The sequence below is a fragment of the Grammomys surdaster genome, unplaced genomic scaffold (genome assembly GCF_004785775.1).
Source record: "Grammomys surdaster isolate TR1022 unplaced genomic scaffold, NIH_TR_1.0 186, whole genome shotgun sequence".
In the NCBI taxonomy this organism is placed as follows: Eukaryota; Metazoa; Chordata; class Mammalia; order Rodentia; family Muridae; genus Grammomys; species Grammomys surdaster.
In genome coordinates, this window is record NW_021604631.1 from 1,245,871 (window position 1) to 1,262,598 (window position 16,728).

The following is a 16,728-nucleotide window of genomic DNA, read 5'->3' on the forward strand; positions in this document are numbered from 1 at the left end:
AGAGAGAGAGAGAGAGAGAGAGAGAGAGAGAGAGAGAGAGAGAGAGATCAAAGCTCCTGTAACCAACTATATAAAGCCTCTCTGCAGTAACTCCATTTAGCTCCTTTTAAACCTTAAAAGAATACATGACTTACCACTACCTTTATGTGCATATTAGATAACTTAAAACCCAATTTCTCTCTCTCTGGTTGAAAAATAGCACAATTTCTGCCATTTCAAAGTTAAAATTGGCCAGGTGTCAATAACGGCTATTCAAATTCATGTGTGGTACCCCCTTACCTGTATCACACAGAGTCCCGTCCATGCTTTTCCCCATCTCCTCATTGTTATTTTGGCAGAAGAGGAGTAACTACAGTCATGCAATAAATGCTGGTTCAGAATATAAATATGCACATGACCTGCTGGCTCCTGCTTGAGTAAGGCACACATTCTATCTTTTATGAAGACAACTACTTTCCTCGGGATTGTTATTCTTCAAGATAAGATGAGAAGCGAGTACTCTGTCTCCTCCTAGGATGCCATCAAGTGTCGTTCCTTACCTGCCCTCAATCCATGAGCCCTATTCTTACTGCACGTTCCTTCTCTACTGCTGACCTGGCAGCTCCAGGGATGCTGCCCTCCCTTTCTTACAGACAGAAAGATGATCCAGCTCTGCCACTCGGCCACTGTTAGTTCCCTTCTCCCTCCACATCTTTGTTGATTTGAACATACTGTTCTTACAGTTTTGTAATTAACTTCAAAAGGTCATTATTTTATCCAGTACAAATGTCTTAAGATATCTCTGTACCATTTTTTTCTGACCACCAGCCTGTGAACAACTAAGCCCCCAGCCCTCAGAGGCTTTAGTAGAAATGAATCTAGGAATCTAGGTCTCCTTGGGCGCCTAGCAGGAGGCTTAGCGTATGCTTACTGAGCATTTACTAATGCACTTCTCATTGTTTTAAGTGCTGCTATGTTTTTAAATCTCACTGAATCTTTATAATGACTGAAAAAAAATCACCTGCATTCACAGCCTTAACTGTTTTGTTCAAGGTAAGTGCTTGAATGCAGAATTTAACCACTGCTTTCTGGGCCACTCTAGAAAATACTGTCCCCCAAAAGTTTGTTTATAACTAAATATAAGAACATTCACATATGCAGAGTGTAGTGATACATGCCTTTAATCTCAGCACTCAGGAGGCAGAGGCAAGAACGTCTTTGTGGATCCAAGATCTGCCTGGCCAAGATAGTGAGTTCTAGACAGCTAGGCTACATAGAGATAACCTGTCTCTAGAAAAAGAGAGGTGGGGGGAGGAGGAAGAAGAAGAGGAGGAAGAGGAAGAAGAGGAAGAGAAGGAGGAAGAGGAAGGAGGAGGAGGAAAGGAAAAGGAAATCACTCACATATTGTTTGACAAAATTACCTAGATTTTGAGAGAGTATTTTTTTAATATTTATTTAATTTGCCAAACAGTGATGATACACATGTTTAACCCCAGCATTTGGGAAGCAAAGGCAGGTGAATCTCTAAGTACAAAACCAGCCTGGTCTACAGAGTTAGTTCTAGGATATCCAGGACTATACAGAGAAACCATGTCCTGAAAAGCAAAAACAGACAAAGATTTGTTAGTTTTATTTTATATGTCTGAGTGTTTTGCCTGTGTGTATGCCTAGTACTTGTATGCCTAGTACCTGTGGAGGCCAGCAGAGGGTATCATATCCCCTAGAATTAGAGTTGAGAATGGTTGTGAGCAACCCTGTGGATGCTGGAAATCAAACTTGGGTCCTCCCAGAGAGCAAACACTTAACCACCAAGCTGACTCTCTGGCCCCTTGAGAATGTCTTGTAATTATATAAATCAGCTGATAAACAACTGCTTCTTCATGAAGGATATCAACACGGACTGGTAAGATTTGGGATTCTAAGAAAGTTGATTGTGGAAACATGCACAAGGACTGTGAATTATTCTAGGGATGATAAAGGAATGAATAAGTGAACAATATCCATGTTACTAAAGTATGAAGACACACGTGTGCTCATAGAGTATTAACTTTCAGAAGTCATTATTTCATATGTGTATGGCTAGCACATATGGCTAACACATGAGAGGTTGACAGGAAGGATGCAGCCGTAATCATTACCACATGCTAAAGAGGTAGCCACATGTGTCCTCACTAAAGAGAGGTAACACCAAGACTAAGGCCTGCAAGCTCTGCTCTATATCAGCGGGTTAACTTTCTCTGCATTCCTGACCTCCGTGCAACAGAGGAGCCTCTGTCACATATACAGCTAGCCACAGTGACATCTATGTGTCTGATGTCAGGGACAACTCCGTCTTCCATAAACCAGGGATCTGCACATTGTCTTAATCTTAGGAAAGCATCTGAGGACCAAGTTTCTAGGCTTCTGCTAGCTGTTCCCTGCAGTCATAGTCATTCTCCAGTTTTAGCATAAAGTGTCAACCTGGCCAGATGCTCCAATGTGTAGCTAACTCTGGAGGGAACCCAGCAGTCCAACACGTCTTTGCTAGGTAAATGGTAATATTAGTGACAGGAGTACTACTGGTCTTGACGAAGTGCTGTGCATTAAACAGTTCCAGCCTTTTGTGCATTTTCTTATTTAATCATCAGCATCCTGTGAGGATGGTGATCATCCTTTTCTTACAAATGAAGACTCTGGGATGGAGAAGGTGACCAAATAGGAGACAGTGAGAATTTGAACTCAGGTCTTTCCAAGGGCATTCAATGTACTAAATACTTTCTTGTTCCAGGAACCACATTATTAACTGAGGACACAAAGATAAAAATGAGATTTTCCTACTGCCAATTATGAAAGTAATGATTTTTTCCTATTTCAAGCCCAAATTATGAGTGACACAGCTGCTTGGAAGGAATCCCAGGGTAAAGGCAAACTGTAAAGCAGCATTCAGTGAGGAGGCTCCACAATGGGCTCTGAAGCCCCTTCACTCTGTCTCCATTTGTAGTGTTTGCCAGTTGGTCTGTGAATTAGGGAAACATACTGTTGTTTTCTGTTTCGCCACTTGCAAATGAGCCTAATGTTCTAATTTGCACACTGAATTAATCATGCCCTAAGGCTTTTAGGAATATTTGTAGGTGATAAACTTTAGGAAATATGTTTGTTCTTTGGTATACAGTGATGCCTTGCCTGCACATATGCTTGTGCAATGGTGGGAGTGACCAACCAATGTCTGATGTGCACAAGGCCCCACTCGCAGATGGACCACACACCCACCACTGCTTGGGTGACCAAGAACCTGAGACTAGATGGCCCCCGGACTTTTCCTTAAAGAGAAATACACATTTTTAAAAGTAGCAATAAAATGACTTTTAATGACATTCTACTATGCTCATAGATCAGTGCCTTGTTCGTCCATAATCAGATAAGCTTCTGCCTGTAGCAGAGAGAAACAAATACAGAGAACCGAAGCCAGACATTATTCAGAGAGAGAGAGAGACAGAGACAGAGACAGAGACAGAGACACACTTTGGAACACCAGCTCTAAATGAGATGTTTTGATCAAATCTTTCTCTTCAGGGCACAGGGAACTCTGTGGAAAAGAAGGCAGAATGAATGTAAGACCTTAAGGGGTGGAGGACACCAAGAAACAAAGCCTCCTAAACACAGCAGGACTAACTGACACACACATGAACTCACAGAGACTGTGGCCAGATGGATATAGACCACATGGGGTCCTAGAGCTAAAAGAAGTAGACACAAGGTTCACAACCCTGACCCAAAAGGTATCTCCAACTGATAACCACTTTCGATTGAAAATGTAGCTTCCTCCAAGGGAGTCTCACGGGGAAACAAAGTACTGTTAAGGGCGGGCTGTATGCCCAGCAGTTGATGCCAACAGAAAATGAGCTCAACAGCAGGACTGGAGAATCCTTGTCTTCTCATAGTGTCATGTCAGGGTTAGATTTCTGTTGTTGTGGATGGAGATATATATTCACATATTATCCCTCTGTCTCTGTCTTCCTTCCTCCCTCTCTCTCTTCCTGTCTCCTTCCCTCACCCTCTCTTTCTCTCTTCTCCCTCCCCATCCTTTCTCCCTCCCTCTCTCTCCCTCTCCCTTTGCCCAGCAAGTCTATTATGTACATATTATGCTTCCAGTGTAGTGTTTCTGTGGGATTCCTGAGTGTGGGGATGAGTTGGTTTCTGCTTCTGTATTTGTTTTATGTGCCTTTTCCTGGGCTCTTTTCTCTCTCTCTGTCTCTCTCTGTCTCTCTCTGTCTCTCTGTCTCTCTCTCTCTCTCTCTCTCTCTCTCTCTCTCTCTCTCTCTCTGTGTGTGTGTGTGTGTGTGTGTGTGTGTGTGTGTGTGTGTGTGTCTTGTCCTATTCTGGTATATTTGCTTTGTTGCTTTATCTTATATTTTAGTATCACTTAGAAGCCTGTTTTCAAATGAGAGACAGAAAGTAGGTGGATCTGGGTGGGAGGGGAGGTGGGAAAGAACCAGGAGGAACAAAAGGAGAGGAAACCATAATCAGGGTATAGTAATGTGAGAAAATTTTCAACAAAAGGGAAAAAGTATAATAATTCCAATATAGAGGAAATGTCCATGTAGTAATAACATAGCAAGTTTTGGGGCATTTTCTTACTTAATGATTAACATGTGAAGGCCCAGCCCACAGCAGATGTGTCTGCCCTGGGCTGGTGGTTCTAAGTTCTATAAGTCCGGAGCAAGCCATGAGGAACAAGCTAGTAAGCAACACCCTTCCATGGCCTCTGCATCAGCTCCTGCCTCCAGGTTCCTGTCCTGGCATCTCTCCAAGATGGGGTATGACCTGAAAGTTGTAAACTGAAGCAAACTTTCACTTCCCCATCTCCAAAAATGAACCCTGCTTAAACAGAGACAAATGTTTCTCTCTGCTATTTAATATTTTTGTCTCAAAAATTATCTTAAAACTTAAACCTGTCTCTTTCTCTCCTAACATTTTAAGATGCTCTGTGATTTGGGGTTTTATGCAGTCATGGACTCAACTCTGCAGTTGTGCATTCAGCAGGACCAGAGCTGTTCCTTGGCTGCCCGTCCCGTTTCTCTTTCATAGCTGCAAGGAACTAAATTGGCCTCACCACATGCCTTTTTGGTAGATGATGAGGTTTTCCTGGTTTCTTTTTTCTTTCTCTTTTTTTTCCCAGCCAAGCCTTCAGGAAGATTATTATTCCCCTTTATAGAATAAAGGGGAAAAATCAATCTTAATGTTTCACCCAAGGGTGAAAGAGGCTGAGGTCTGCACTGTCAATCACATGCTATAAACATCATGTGTCCACACTGGTTTACACTGCATGCAGATAGAACCCTCAAGCTAACTGCTCCAGCACCTAGAGCTTGCTCAGACCTGTAACCATCAAGCAGTATTTTATGAGTATTGAATACCTCTCCACAGAGCCCTGCCGTGTGTGTTGTGTACTGTGAACACAAAGTTGACCTCATCCCATGGTAGCCTAGGGGAACAACGATTCATTTTTGACACTTCTGAACTTTTTTAACTTTTACTCTTCTGAAGGCCTCGCGTGAGTCCCCTTTGTTCTTTCTGTGTGGCTCTTTCTGTATGGACTAATTCTTCATTCAGATGTCACACTCCTAGAACTTCAGTTTCCTTCCCTGAAACAGAATGATGAGCCAGACAGTGAGCTATTAGGAAGACGGAGGTTAAGAATCATCATAAAGTTTCAACGGAAGAAACTCGAATGGCCGAGAAGCATCTAAAGAAATGTTCAGCATCCTTAGTCGTCAGGGAAATGCAAATCAAAACAACCCTGAGATTCCATCTCACACCAGTCAGAATGGCTAAGATTAAAAACTCAGGTGATAGTAGATGCTGGCAAGGGTGTGGAGAAAGAGGAACACTCCTCCATTGTTGGTGGGACTGCAAGATGGTGCAACCACTTTGGAAATCAGTCTGGCGGTTCCTCAGAAAATTGGACATAGCATTACCTGAGGATCCAGCTATACCACTCCTAGGCATATACCCAGAAGATGCTCGAACATATAACAAGGACATATGCTCAACTATGTTCATAGCAGCCTTATTTATAATAGCCAGGAGCTGGAAAGAACCCAGATGTCCTTCAACTGAGGAATGGATTCAAAAAATGTAGTATATTTACACAATGGAGTATTACTCAGCTATTAAAAACAATGAATTCGAGAGGTTCCTAGGTAAATGGATGGAACTAGAAATTATCATCCTGAGTGAGGTAAGCCAATCACAAAAGAAGACACATGGTATTCACTCACTGATTATTGGATATTAGCCTAGAACCTTGAAATGCCCAAGATGCAACTCACAGGCCACATGAAGCCCATAAAGAAGGAAGACCAAGTGAGGGTGATTCGGTCCTTCTTAGAAGGAGCAACAAAATACTCAAGGGAGCAAATATGGAGACAAAGTGAGGGACAGAAACTGAAGGAGGGGCCGTCTCAAGACCACCCCACCTGAGTATCTATCCCATGTGCAATCACCAAAGGTAGATGCTGATGTGGAAGACAGGAAGTGCATGCTGATAAGAGCCTGATATGGATATCTCCTCAGAGGCCTTCAAGAGTCAGACATATTCAGAGGCAGATGCTCACAACTAGCCATTGAACTGATCATGGGGTTCTCAATAGAGGAGTTAGAGTGAAGACTGAAGGAGCTGAAAGGGTTTGTGGCACCATGAGGAGAGCAACAATACCAACCAACCACAGCTCCCAGGGTCTAAACCACCAGCCTGGGAGCACTTAGGGGGGGATCCAGGGCTTCAGCTGAATATGTAAAAGTGGAGGGCCCTGCTGGGCATAGGTGGAAGAAGAGAACCTTGACCTCATGAAGGCTGGATGCCCCAGGGGGTGGGAATTTTGAGGGTGGGGAGGTGGGAGTGGGGGGGTGTAGATAGAGGTTACATCCACAGAGAAGAAGGAGGAGGGGCGAGGGGATTGGGGGTTCCGAGGGGGTGGTGGGGGATGGGGTAAGGGGACAACATAGGAAATGTAAATAAATCATCCAATAAAAAAAAAAGAAAAAATAAATAAATAAATAAATAAAAAAAAGAAAAAAAAGAATCATAAAGATGGTTTTGATTGTTTGGGCTTTTTTGTTGGTGGTGTATGTTTTGTTTTGTTTTGGGTTGTTGTTGGTTGGTTGGTTTGGTTGTTGTTTGGTTGGTTTGGTTTGGTTTTTAGTGGCTATAAACTCTTTGGTTTGTCCTTAACTTGAAGGTTAAATTCAGCAAGTATTGTTGGCACTCTGCAGGATGTAAGCAGGAGCTATATCCTGTGACTCATGCCAAGAAGATACGTTGTCACATATCTAATTCTTTCCTAGGGATGTTGCAGGTGGACAAATTACAAAATGAACTAGGTCAAGTGCACCAGAGAGAGACATAGGGGTAATCTCCAGTGCTGCCTCTAGCTTTCTAGTAAGTACAGTTCTAGATCCCACTTTCCTTCATGTGGTCCAGACAGCAACTCTCAAGGTCCTGTCTGTAAGGAAAATAAAGCTTAGAATTTGTGATGATTAGTGTTAATTTGTCAGTTTGCCAAGACCTCAGATCACTTGGGAAGGGTTCCCTAATGTCTGTGAAGGATTATCTTGATTACATTAATTGTGCTATGAAGACCTACTCATTGTGGGTTGCACGGTCTCCTCAGCAGGGTTCTTGACTGCGTAGGTAGCAAAGGGAAGCTGAACACCAGCATGCATGCATAATCCATTGCTCTCCGCTCGTGCCTGAGGATGGGTTGCACTTTAAGTTCCTGCTGCCTTGACTTCCCTGAAGTGATAGGAATAACTTGGAATTGTGAGCCAACAAAACTGTGTCTCCTTTTCTCAAGGTATTTTATCACAAGAGGAAAAGGAAACTTAGACACAGTTGTTAAGAAGTTTGTTCTGGGGTTGGAGAGATGGCTCAGTGGTTAAGAGCACGTGTTGTTACTGCAAAGGACCTGAGTTACAAGTAAGTCCTAAGTACTCACATGGTGGTAAGCAAGCATCTGTAACTCTAGTCCCGAGGGAGCCAATGCCCTCTTCTGACCTCTGCAGACACAGAGTGGTGCACATACATAAGTGAGACAAAACATTCATGAACATAAAATAAGATAGATCTTTTTAAAAAATTTGTTCTAGAGGTATTAAACGTGAAAGAATAAGTTATATTCCTATAGCAAAAGAATATGATATCAGATGAAATACACACTCAACATCGTTAAAGCTGTGAGGTTTTGTTAAGAGTTTGAAGGCCGGGCGGTGGTGGCGCATGCCTTTAATCCCAGCTTGGGAGGCAGAGGCAGGCGGATTTCTGAGTTTGAGGCCAGCCTGGTCTACAGAACGAGTTCCAGGACAGCCTAGGCTGTAAGAGAAACCCTGTCTTGAAAAAAAAAAAAAAGAAAAAGAAAAAAGAGTTTGAAGGTTTTGGTCTTTGATATTGGGAGGAGTTTATAATAATAACTCATCAAATAAACATTTTGGACATCTGAAATGTTAAGCTTAAACAGGGAGTAGGGCAGGTATATGTTCTTCACCTGACAGTTATTGTTTATAAAGTAATACATGGCTTCTCAAAAGAAACATTCCATGAAGCACTTAGAAGTTACCATGTCCTTGGTCTAGGAATAGATGTAGGCTTGCTTATTTAAACAGTAAATAAGACTGTAGGAAAAGAGGAGCTCTGCCTGCTATGCCTACATAAAGCATTCCCTTCGGAGTCAGAGTCCCTCTCTATAACACAAGTATGTCATCAGCTGAGTGACTGCATTGTAGGAAAACAAAAAGGCTGAACCTTCCCCTAGGCTCCCTCATCCTTGTTTTCTTTCTTCCTTCCTGTTAATGAACTTCTACTTTTCTTCATTCTTACGTTTGTTTTTTTTTAAGAATCCCTTCTCCCATTTAAGAATGCCCTAGTTCTTCCATGAGTGTGGATCAAAAAGAGCTCACATCTACAGTGACCTTTGTGTTGCTGTGATAAAATACCTGAAAGAAGTAGCTTATTAGGGGAAAGATCGATTTTGACTCACAGTTACAGAGAGTTCTCAATCCATCATGACAGAGAAAGCATGGAGTTCAAGTTAGGAGAAGTGTGTTACAGAGATGCCTCACATCACAGCAAAGCAAGAAGAACCAGAAATGGAAACAGGTCCCAAGGCTATGGGTGTAAAGGCCCACATCTAGTGACCAACTTCTACTAACCATGCTCCACTTCTTGGAGATTCTCCACTCTTCCAAAATAGCACCACTGGCTGGGGAACAAGCATTCCAAACACAAGCTTGTAGGGGACATTTCATATTCAAACTAATGAAAAGGCTAGGAGTTGGTCTGCATATTGGCTAGCAGTCTCATTTTAAAAAGCTGTATTTCTAGAACTACTTATAAGCTTGTCTGTGTGTGCAGGATAATCTTAACAACAGGGATATGTTCCCATCCTGTTGAAGTCAGAATTCCGTTGGTTAAAGAACACGTCAGCTCACACATTGGTTTCAGAATCAATTGACTATGCTAGTTTAAACCTAGTTGCTAGTTATTATTTACAGAACGTGCGCCTTGTGTTTTGAACAGAAAATAAAGTGAAGAGAACCAACATATGTCTTAGCTCTCTGCCTTATTTAGAATCATAACATAGGACCTCAAAACTAGATTCGTCAAGCCTATTGTAGTGGTGCACATCTATCACCCTAGTATGTGGATGGCAGAAGCTGGAGGTTCAAGACCATCTTCAGCTCTATACCAAGTGCCACGTTCAAAGATAAGACTTTACCCCTGCCTCAGAAAGCACCCTAGAAGAAAATGAACACCAAAAAACTGGAAAGGAGATGATTCAGAAGTTTTAGGAAAAAACAGCTAAATAAATGAACAAAATGAGTCAGGAATTGTGGTGCATACCTGTAATCCAAGCACTCAGGAGACAGGGGCAGGAAGATTACTGCAAAGTGAGTTCAGCCTGGTCTACACAGTGAACTCCAGCCACCTGGGGATATTTAACAAAACATTTTCTTAAAAACAGGAAAAAAAAGTAAATGATTATATTGTTACAGATAAATGAATTGATAATAGTGGCAGAACCCAAGGTCTATTGGTAAAGTATACCTAAGTATACCTAGATGTGGAAAATGTACGGATCATAAAAGAGTAATCCAAATTCAGTAAAGTGGTTACCTCACAGTCATGAAAGACAGAATTCAATCCCCAGAACCTACATAAAAATGTTGGGCAATCCAGTTCTGCAGAGAAGGAACCAGAAGGAGTCCTGGGGCTCACTGACCAAGCAGTCTAGCTTAATCAGTGAGCTCCCAGCCAGTGAGAGACCCCATGGGTAGTCAGTATTCCTGAAGAAGACACCCAAGGTTGTCCTCCAACCTCCATACCTGAACACACATGTAAACACATGCATAAAATATTGCTGAGAATTTTCCATTTAGAATAATTAGCATCACTTTTTCTTAATAAAAATTGAAGGTAATAGAACAAGAGATACCTGATCCAGTGAAGATCCCTGGCGTATTTTAGAGACTAAGAAGCTTTGTAAATAACCAGATTGCTTAACGGTTATAAGAATGACTACAGTGCCCAAAGCATGGGAGTAGAGGAAGATGAGCAAGTATCCCAAGGGCATGGATAAAAAGTACAGGTAGTGGGACAGAGATTTTAAAGACAGGGATAGAGCTAGCTGCTTTGGAGTCTAACTTGGAGCTGAGAATAGTTAACAGTTTACAATCGATGGTCAGTGCTTGGCTCAGTGGTCACATATTACATAGGCATTTGAAGACAGGAAGGAAGTTAGATGGAGGGGGCTGCTGTCACTATCCCCACTGACTCTGTAAGTTCTGTGACTTCTTAATTTCACACACCTTGTCATCATTCCTATTTTTATTTTTTCTAAACTGTTCAGCCTGATAGCACTATCAAAGGATCTCAAAATTATTTACAAGGCCTAATAGCATATTACTCTCAGAGCAAGCAAGATGTAATTGCCACAATTTTCTAAATAGGAAAACTGAAGATTGGAAATTAAGTAATTTGATCTCAGGTGAGAGCAGAGATCATTATGTGGCGGCTGTCATCTCTGTACACATAAGAATAGGATTCAGAAATAATTATTCTACCAAAATTTGATCTCCTAAAATGTTCCCAATGAGAAGTCTCCTGAGATCATTCTTCAGTGTCTTTTTCTATCCTCTATAATATTTGAATTTACAGGGTTAACCTTTCTTTTCCTGCCATGATAACAATCTCTCCTTTTTCAATTTATCACTTTCTTGACAGCTGATAGCAGCCTAAGCTAATATTGTAACAATTTTAAATAATATTGCAGATGTACAAGGACATCCTCATATGAATCAATTAAAGAAGTCACAGTAAGTTGCCACTGAAAGGGTAGCAGCTGCATCCTTGAAAACAGATGCTCTTCTGGGTGTGAATGAGTCCAATTTTGACTAATTTTTAAGACCTAAACAGATTTCAGTCTGGTTAATGTTGGGCTGTGGAGCCACTTGAGACATCCTAATGCTCTCGACTGATTGCTTCTCCATGACAGTTAGTATGTTGGCTTTCCTTGAGAGATTCAGAGTATTTGACATGCCAAGGATTTTATGTCAATAGAAAAATAGGGAACCAAATCTCTGTTGGAGCAAGGTGGACTAACTAGTTCTAAAAATAAAAAGGCTACAAGAAGAAACACTGCCTACAGGGAAAGTTCATGAGCTGTAGGAATTAACTAGAACTTCAGTAAATTTTATATCTATAAGATTACTGAACAGCACAGAAAACCAGCTATAACAAGCGACTTCCTCATCCCCACTCTCATCCCATATTGTACCCAGAAAACTAAGACAGAATAGAATAGTAAATTGTGAGTCGTTCTTTCTTTTCCAGATCTTTACAATAGATTATTATGTGCATTCCTTATTGTGTTGTGCTAGTCAATTAAAATCACTACTTCAATTTAACTAAAAGGGCATTATTGAATTATATAATGCCTCCAGTTATTCTCCTGACTGATTATGGAAAATATGTGATTCTTGCCCTAAAGGAGTTAGTGATCTGGTTGAGAGACAAGCTAATAATAAACAGTCAGGTGATTAACAGCCACATGAATGGGATTTGATAACTGTTGTACTAGAGTTGGATGGAGAAAAACTATTGATAAGCCCCTGGCTCTGCCCTAGGATGAATGAGTAATGATTTAAAAAATATAAAAACCGCCACAAGTATTGAATAATAGAATCTCATGATAGAATTAAGAGATTTGCTTTAAAGTGTAGAGGTCAAAAGTTAAGATTTAGGGAAGGGATGAATTACAGAAGAGAAAATCATATACATTTGAGAAGAACCAGAATGTCTTACAGAGATAAATCATAGAGATTGGTAGTACAGCTTAGTGGTGGAGCATTGCTTGGCATTAAAAGCTCTGTAACCTCCAGAAAAGAGGCATTGAAAACCTGGCTCCAAAGCCCATGCTTGGACCCACAAGCACTGCAAAGTGTTATAATGAAAATATTGTAATGAACCATACATATGTTTCAGGTAATTAGCTCTATCTTCCCCAGGTTTTGTTAGACTTGAAAGGTCAAGCGAGAAGCAGAGACATCGGTTAGAGAATCCATGGATGGGAAGACGTCTAAACCAAAGAAGTAGCACTTGGTGTAGAAAAGAGAAAATAGATATTAGAAAAATATATGCTAACTAGTATGAGCAAAAAATTGACCTTTAATGAAAAAAGAAAAAGTCAAAGATAATCTAGTTTGGATTTCACTGGTAGGAAGGTAATTTAAATAAATTTTACAAGGAACAATAATGTGTTTGGTTTTGAGATGCCTGTGGGATGTACACGGACAGAAAGGTTTTTATAAAGAGTTAATGATGTTTTAAAGCCATGATCTTATGAATTCTTAAACAGTAGAAGAGGTGTTAGAAATGCATGAGCTCACCCACACTCCATGGAACTAAGGGCTCACCCACACTCCATGGAACTAAGGGAGACTGATAGAGCAAAAGGGTCCCAGGCCACCCTAGAAGTTATAGGAAGGCTGCAGGAAGAGGATGCAGAGATGGGAATGCCAGAGAGGATGAAGAGCACTCAGGAGATGAAGTGATGTCAGCCGAAGTAGATGTAAATGGCCAGTGGTGCACTATGTAGCAGATAGCTTATATGGCATTAGCACTGGGTTTGGAAATTTAAATTTTATAAATAGATATCAGAATAATTTTTAATACCTTAGTGAAAGTAGAAATCTGATCATGGCACACTGAGGCATTAGTGGGACGCAGGACTATAGAGAAAGCCAGAATCTGAGATCTTAGGGGGCAAAGTCATAAGGGCTGGAGGAGAGTAGCATGAGTGTGGTGTTACTAAGAGAGGGTAGCTACATGGCAAAGAATGGCAAAGTGGTATGGACGTATTTTAGTTAAAAAATATGTTCGGTATATCTTGATCATCTTTTCCCTCTCTTCCATCTCCTCCTAGATCATCCCACGTCCCTACCCACCCAGCATTATGTTCTCTCTTAAGTGCTTCAAAGTTTCTCATCTTCTGAACATTGTCAATTATGGATATCTGGGTTTAGTTTCCATGACAACAAGGAGAAGCGTCTCTACTGAAGGCTGAGTGAGGCATTGGCCTATGAGTAGAGCAATGTGTCACTAGAAGTCATTTATTTATACTTGCAGAATAATAGTGTTAGGTTTTCCTCTGTGCCCCTGACCTATCGTCTCAGGGTCTTGGCCATGTTAGCAGTGTCGAGTATGGATGCCGTCCATGTAGTGGGCCTTAAATCCGGTCAAAAAGTGGTTGATCACTGCCATATGCTTATGTTGCTATTGTACTGTCACGCGCACCCACCTTGCCAGCAAGGAAGACACGGCAACACACCAGGGTCCTTCTGCAGTTCTTTTATTACGATGTAGAGGAAAGACCCCGGGCCCCAAGAAGGCACTGTTTTTATACCCCCTGGAGCGGTGTGTACATTTCTGGTTGGCTGTTTGCCCATAAATGCATATATGCCCCGGGATGGGCTGTGACTGGCGCGCATTTCCCTTGCACAAAGGCAGTAAATCTTAAGTTTTAAGATTAAGGAGAGCATCAGATGCCAGCGCCATCTCTGCCTACCACGGCTCTCCACATTGTACCAGTACATCTTGCAGCCAGATCACTGCTGTGGCTTGCAGGGTTTGTGGCTGAGTAATATTGATGGTTTACCTTTCTTGTCAGTTGCATACAGGGTACCTTCCAACACCATGAATATTAGTCTGTAGGAGGTGAAGCTTCTAATTGGGCCATCTCCACTTTTCAATACACCCTTGCCATCAGCTTATGGAAAACTTTTTTGATATTAGACTCAAAAACTTCCTATTGGCAATGATCTGCTCTTCGGTTTTTTTTTTTTTTTCCTGTCAGTGAGTTATAAAACTAGCCCAGGGCTAAAGAGAACGTTAAGACAGCACAAAAGAAGAGGACTCAAGAGAATTGCATTTTTTAGTGAAAGGGTGACTCAAGGCCGCAGCTCTGTGGTCCATGCTGAGGGCCTTCAAAGGGGAAAGAGAAGTGATTCCCGAGTTAAGGCTGAGTGGCAGGTGTATGGCAAACCAGCAAGCATAGAAGAGGGCAGAAAGAAGAGAAGCTTGTGACTGGCTGTGACTCCAGACCTCACGCACCCTGGAGCTGTTACTCTTTTCCATTCCAGGGCTTTGAGAGGGCCTTTGTTTTCCTAATAGAGCCAGAAGTCTGAAGTCAACAGTGCGGTGGCTGGCCAATAGTTAAACAGTAAGACCAGCACCTACCAGATTCTTGACCTTTACTTCCCACATCAGGAGAAGGAGCAACAGGGGAGAAAGGAGTGGTCACATCCTCAGCCTGCTTCTTTTACCACAAAACTCAGCAGTCTCTGAGGGGCTCCACAGGAGTCTGCTTGAAGATTTACCAGACTGTGACATGAGGCCACTTCTTTCTGCAACCCCAGATAGTGAACATTTCCTATGGTCACTAGAGTGAAGATTGGAGATAAGATTGCCTTGTCCATTGTCTCTGCAAAATAAAAGCTATTTCTATTTGAGATCACAAGGTTCAGCTTCCTCCTGTTAGACCAATAGATTTAATAGAGAGAGCTCCAGTTACCTCAGCATGAAAGTGAGCTAAGAATCTTAAAAGATCCATACTTACATAATATAGTGGTAATGTTATGAGTGATCAGATGTCAACCTTTCCCAGGGTTAGAACAGCTGCTCAGAGTGCGTGTCTTAAAGAGGTGATCAATTGCTAACATTTTAAAAGTTTAGTACACATGGGGCTGTGGCAGAATGGAGAGCAGCCTCTAAGACAGATACATAATCACTTAGTCTCTGGAAAGGTACGTGTGCGTGCGTGCGTGCGTGCGTGCGTGCGTTATGTAGGTGTGAGATGGGTGGATGGATATGGGTGGATGGGTGAGTGTGTGACTATGGTGTGTATAGGTATGGGGTGTGGTGTGAGGCATGTGTGTCCAATAACCTCATTTCCTGCTGTAAACAGAATCTATCAACACTGCCACTTGACATTTAAGAGCCAGTTAATTCTTCTATGCTGTCTTTGCCACGCTCAGCATTTCTTTGATCAATATATGCCTTCTTATTTAAGAAAGCTTCATAAACTTCAGGAAGCCTTCAGGAATTTACAAGCCAGCATTTCAGGGAAGCTCTAGGCATAAGTTATCATGTTACATTTATATCATGTCATACTTTTGCTTTACAGTCAGACAGAATGCACAGCTTGCCATGTCTCCACACTGCCCTGCCATGGCCACTGCAAGCTTTTCTTGGCAGATGAACCTACCATTTGCCTGTTCTATTTGGGGTTTTGGTTTTATTGCATTTATTTTTTTGTTTTTCATACTTTGTGAGTGGTCGATTTTCACATAGTGAAATTATTTATTTGTATAATAAAAAAAGGAGAACCTCTAGCTTTTTAATGGAGTCTACCCAAAATATTTTTAATAATATTTGGCCAGTTATAATATTTTGGAGCTTAAAACTATGTGTGCAATGTCAGAGTAACCTCTACCTCTTCTCATTGATGAATACAGATAGTTCTGTGGACCAGACTTTGTGTCACAAAGGAAAGGAATTCAGAGCCTTAAAAGCCCTAAAGTGCTTTGAAATATTATAATAATGTTACTTAAAGTTGCTTTCATCTAGCCTGCCACATGAAACATTATGATGCAATGATGTTGCCTTGCCATAAAACAACATGAATAATATTATCATTTGAGAGGAAATGCAGTGTTTTATGTCCACTCTCTAGCAGAGCGACTTTGTGAACAGCTAGGATAGTGCAGGGACTATTAGAATTTTAAATCTACACTACTATATTCTCCTCCTTCCAGGTCAGTTCCCTTGAATATCGCTCACTTGTTTGTGCCTGCGCCACACTGTTGTAATTTCTCAGAACCTGATTCCCAAAGGAACTTTAGCCTTAAAGGTTACATGCCTGGATCATGTTTCTGGCCCTCACTTGGGCTTGATAGTCCAGGAAAAGACATAATCACAATACATACAACTTGGGCCATGTTGACTCCTACCTTGTAAAGTGAGTTAGTGATGTCTCAGTGGGTCCTATGCCAGGCTCCCAGCCCATACAGCCCTTTTTGCAAAGGGCTATGTACTCCAGCCAAGTAAAGGCTTCTCTGCCAAAGAGGCAAAACATATAGATGACTGAAAGCTGAACTTTGAGATAGATGGGATTGTTTCTGGCTGCAATTATTAAGATTTAACTTGGACAAATAAAA

The 16,728-nt window shown here is 41.5% G+C and overlaps 1 protein-coding gene across 1 annotated transcript in view; it reads left to right on the top strand.

Moving 5' to 3' along the window:
* The window catches only part of Exoc4 (exocyst complex component 4), a 689,148-nt gene that overhangs the window by 602,791 nt on the left and 69,629 nt on the right, over positions 1–16,728 (top strand). The gene's annotated exons all lie outside the window — the stretch shown is intronic.